The 5,309-nt window shown below is 33.0% G+C and overlaps 1 long non-coding RNA gene across 1 annotated transcript; it reads left to right on the top strand.

The window, feature by feature from the left end:
• The first annotated feature begins 1,507 nt into the window (after positions 1–1,507).
• LOC141717343 (uncharacterized) lies at positions 1,508–4,308 on the top strand. Its single transcript, XR_012573582.1, has 5 exons — positions 1,508–1,688; positions 1,830–1,995; positions 2,186–2,275; positions 3,175–3,569; positions 4,149–4,308. It is a non-coding gene; the product is annotated as an uncharacterized LOC141717343 (long non-coding RNA).
• The last annotated feature ends 1,001 nt before the right edge of the window (positions 4,309–5,309 follow it).

Genomic DNA, 5,309 nt, shown 5'->3' with positions numbered 1-5,309 from the left:
ATGACATTGACTGGACCAAATAGATCAACATGCAGTAGGTGATAAGGATCAAAAATTGATGACTCAGTTTTGCTCTTGAAAGAAGATTTTTTTTTTTTGCCTTTTGACATGAATCACAAAGGCCATCAGGAGAAAATACTGATTTTGACAGTCCTCTCACAAGATCTTTCTTTACAAGCTCATTTATGTTGTTGAAGTTTAAATGAGAAAGTCTTTTATGCCAATTCCAGCTTTCTTCAATTGATGCTCTACTCAACAGACAGATTGCAGAACCATCAGAACTTGTTGAAAGTCTGGCTTCATAAATGTTACCATGCCTGTAATCTTTGAGAACCTCTTTGCCTGTAGAATTGCTTAGAACTTCACAGTATTTTTAAAGAAATCCACATGATAACCTCTATCACAGATTTGACTCACACTTAGAAGATTGTGTTTAAGTCCTAAGATAAGAGCTACTGATTCAATGATGACATTCCCAAGATTAATATTGCCATATCCCAGAGTTTTTCCCATGTTTCCATCTCCATAAGAAACTCCTAGGCCAGCTTTCTCCACAAAGTCTGAGAGCAGGGCTTTATTTCCAGTCATATGTCATGAACATCCACTATCCAGTACTAGGATGTTTTTCCTGTTTCCCTGCAATCACAAAGACCACTAATGGTTAGGTTTAAGGACCTAGACTTGCTTGGATCCTTTAGCCTTTTTAAGGTTGTTAGCATTTGCAGCGGATTTAATATCAGAGTTTATGCTAACATGTTGTTTATCAGAACTTGTATCAGACTTTGCATCAGATTTTACACTAGATTGAATTAAAGTAACTTTCTTCAAAGAAGGTTTTATTTGATAATAATCATAGTACAAACTATGATATTTCTGACAAGTATAAATGGAATTCCATAAACTACCACAATAAAAACAAGGATTTTGTGGCTTAAACCTAACAGATTGACTCTTAACTCCTGACTTAGGAGGTAAAGAGTTTATATTCTTATTCTTCCTGCAAAAAAAAGCAAGATGGTTAGAGTTTCCACAGTTATAACATTTCTTTCTAGGAGCATTAGGAACAGGCATATAATTATTGCTTTTATTCACACCTTCCTTTCCATTCCTATTTTTCCTAGCTGTCTTTACTTTGTTGAAATTTCACTACTAGAATTCTGTCAATAGACATCGGTCCTTAGACATCGGTTGCTCAGACGACCAATATCAAAGGTGTTTTAGACATCGGTTATTTTTAAAGCGATGTTACTGCGTTTATTAGACATCGGTCAATAAAATAACCGATGTTGATAGTTATTTTTTAAAAATAAGAAACATGAATTAGACATCGGTTTTTAACATAACCGATGTCGAGTTTTCTCAGACATCGGTTTGAAATTACAACTGTTGTTGTTGATTAATTTCAAAAAATTTAAAAAACATACGGATAAGTTCCCCCTCTATTTCCCAAATGTTTCCCCCCAACAAAAACAAAAATCCCCCAATTTCCCCCCTTCAGGACTAAATATCCCCTTTCACACTCCTCTCTCTCTCTCGCTCATACTCCCGTCTCTCTCTCTCTCCCCCTCTCATTCTCTTCTTTCTCTTCCATATCTCTCATCTCTCTCATCTCTCTCCATATCCCTAATTAAACCATAATTATCTCATATTGTAACTAAATTAGGGTTCTAATTGAACCCCAAATTCAAGTGAGCAAGCATAATTTATCGACCGACTTGGTTTAGTTTATTGTTGATTTGATTTCTGTTATATATAGCTTGGTTTCTGTTATATATCATTTTAAACTGAGATGGGGACACTATTTATATATGACGGTTTACTATTTTCAGCAATTGGGCTTGCAAGAATGGTGCTCTTTTCTACGTGCTACGTCTTATTTGCAGAAGATTGGAGAAAAACACATAGGTATATAGATGGATATGTACATGAAACATCCTAACCGGATTTAAGTGGGCACAACAAACCCAATTGAAGGCAGCAGGCTCTTCGATCGAGGTATCTCCCTCCCTCCCTCCGCATCGTAACTTTATTCACCTCAATTTCATCCTTCTCTTATATTTTACGTATTTCTATTACTACTCTCTTTATTTTCTTTTTGATTCATTATGTTTCTATTGTTTCACCTGTTGATTATTCAATTTGATGATAATTGTGTTCGTTTTGACTTTTTTTTTGCTCTCATCAGGTTTGATTGTAAATTATATACATACATAAATTTGTTCTTGCAAGAAGAAGCAGTTGTGATATTAAGATGGATTTAGCTACTAGTTGCAAGGTATTCCTTCTATTTTTATATTTTTTTATTTTTTGTATGTGTATTGACACGTACAGCAAGAGTCAGGTAGTGGTTTTTATGTACTAGTTAAGTTCCTGTGATCTGGTCTTATTGCTCAATTGAATTTCATTTAGCCACTTAGCATAAATCAGCTATTTATGAATACTGTGTACTTCTTATTGAAAATTAGATGGTGGGTGGCCGAGAGATTATATTCTTAAATTACATAATTATGTAGAGATTTATTGTTTTTTTGTGGACAGAGGTGTGCTTGCTGGTATCATTTTATTTTGAGCTTATGGATACTGCATATGGTTACTGCTACCAAACTAGCCTACTACGTCAAATTAGCTTCTATCGAAATTCAAATAATGTATTCATTTTTCAACATATATACATCCAAACCTCTGTTACATAAGATTACAACAGTTTACATGTCCTGTTTTACTTGTTAGAGAGTTTGCAAAAATGGGTTGAGCAGTTCGATTAATCTTTACACTGATTAGTGAATGTGAAAATTTGATCAATAAAATGTCGGAAATTGTTATTATTTTAATTAATCGCATATGGTTGAAATTTATATGTGTCCATACATAGGTGTAGCTATACACAAATCAATAGTGTACATTATTAATGAAGTAGTTTGTTGCTTTGTGTATGTAGAGGACTGTAATTGGCTGGTAGGATTGCTAAACAAATTGTACTTACTATTGTCCTACCAGTTGTTTCCTTTAAAAGCATTATTTTGGCACATATAGTCCTCTATACGAGGTTTAATTAAAAAGAATAGTTATAATTTTAGGAACAAGTAAGGTTTTTTTATTTTCTGAAAAGAGTTTCCTAACATCCCCCCTACTGATGTTCTTTGATAGAAGACTAATTATTCTCCTTATAACCAGCATCTGTGGTGACTGGTGCCTACTTTGGAAAGGCTTAAAGTCCTTGTGTGACAGTAGGGAAGTTCTTTTACACCTTCATTTCATAGTTCTGTCTTTCAATTCCAGTTGTATATCATCATTTTTCTTTTCCCGTATGTTACCGATGTTTATTGTTTCTGGCCTTTTCCTATAGATTTCATGGAGGTTCATATTTTTCATTGATGCAGATTTCAAATTTTAAGAAAGCTTATACCTGAAAATGACCAGAAGAGGGGTAGAGCCATACTCTAAAAAGGGACTTTTCAAAATCACTTTAGAGCTTCATTCATCATTATTTGATTCATTTTGGGGTCTGGGTGTGAGAGCATCTAGAGCTGATGATTTTTTTATAACAAATGGGAGCATTATTTCATTGGGTATCACCTTTTTTAATCAGTACTTCTCTGGTGACCCCTTGTCCTATTTATTGAATCCTCTTATACTAATTTTGTATTTTATTCTTTTAATGTGAGAAAAAGATTTTAATTGATAATTAACTATTTAGCAGCCTTAGTATTTAAGATTAGTACGTGTTTATATTCTGGGACTAAACTTTATATGGCATGTCACAGTTCTATTTTGAGTATTATATCCATAACTTTCTTGCTGCTATTTAATTTGATTCAGAAAGTCTTAGTTTTTTAATCACAGGTTAAGATTAGTATGTGTTTATAGCCAGTTTTTTAATCAGAGGTTACATGTCTATAATGTCGTAAAGATAGTGTTAATGTCTATAATATAGGTTAATGTCTATAATACAGGTGATAGCCTCAGAAAGTCTTTGATTCAAAAGTTATTGAGATAGGTTCTTCCTAGGATATTGTATTTTCCCTTGTGTAATCTGGTGTTTGTGCTGCATTTAGCCGAGGTAGTCATTTAATTAAATCTTTAGATACAAGTTAAAGTTGTCCTTGACATGAAAAAGGTAAATGTAACATTTGAATTGTTGAATGCAGAAACCAATGAAAGGATATGCTTTATGAATGTCAGTCCTGATGAAGTTATTCGAAGCTTGTTCTACAATAAAAACAATGATTCCCTCATCACTGTTTCAGTTTATGCATCAGACAACTTCAGCTCCTTGAAATGTCGAACCACAAGGATTGAGTGCGTGAAGTATTATACTGAGTTGCTATATTTGTTTTTTAGGTTCTATTTTTTCTTTCCTTATATGTGTCATTTATAATTTACATACATTTGTCATGGAAAGCCAGATGTCGTCTTCCCTCTTTTTGAGTCTGAGTCATTGAAATGGCCTGGCTTTGTCAACCTTGCTGACAACCCTGCTGCCGCACAAGGCTTGGAAAAGTTTTAGGCGAGACAAATATATGTTTGTTGATCGGAAGAATGGTAAAGAAAATTGGAGCCCGCATGAAAGGGGTTGACTTGAGTACTAGGAATATGGTTGATTTTACACATTAGTTGTACTTTGTTTAGAATGATAGACATATTTGATATTAGTTGTACACATTGAGAATTTGTTGATCTTGAATTCAATTGAGTAATAATATATATGTATTGGTTGAGTTTTGCGAATTAAGCTTTTTCAGTATTGTGGTTAATACATTGTCTAATATTCGATGTTAATAAAGGGATATTAGCACATATAAACAAGGTAATAACATCGATTCAAAAATAAACACTTGATGTCTATTTATCATATTAACATCAGTTATTTAGAAAATAATCGATATCTATTGTTCAAATTGACATCGGTTATTTTAGAAAATAATCGATGTCTATTGTTCAAATTAACATCGGTTCTTTAAAAACAACTGATGTCTAATAAGTTTGAGACATCGGTTTTTTATTTTAAATCGATGTTAATTCGTAAATATTGCTTGTGTGCTATAGTTTTAAATAGGCCTAATCGTTCTAATATTGCATTTCTGAACTTGACATAACTCAATTAGATAACAAGAATGTGAATTAGACATCAGAAATTTTCCAGAAACGTTGTGTAAGATTACTTAGACATCGGTTTTTAACCGATGTCTATGAGAAAATATCTTTAACATCAGTCGCGAAGACATCATACATTTTTTACATAGACATCGGTTTTTAACCGATGTCTAAGGTGTTTTTTCTATTAGTGTTCCTTATTTCTTTCAGCTTAT

Source organism: Apium graveolens, chromosome 4 (genome assembly GCF_009905375.1).
Source record: "Apium graveolens cultivar Ventura chromosome 4, ASM990537v1, whole genome shotgun sequence".
Lineage (NCBI taxonomy): Eukaryota > Viridiplantae > Streptophyta > Magnoliopsida > Apiales > Apiaceae > Apium > Apium graveolens.
The sequence above is the reverse complement of the archived record's forward strand: the minus strand, read 5'-3'. Positions and strand labels throughout refer to the sequence as shown.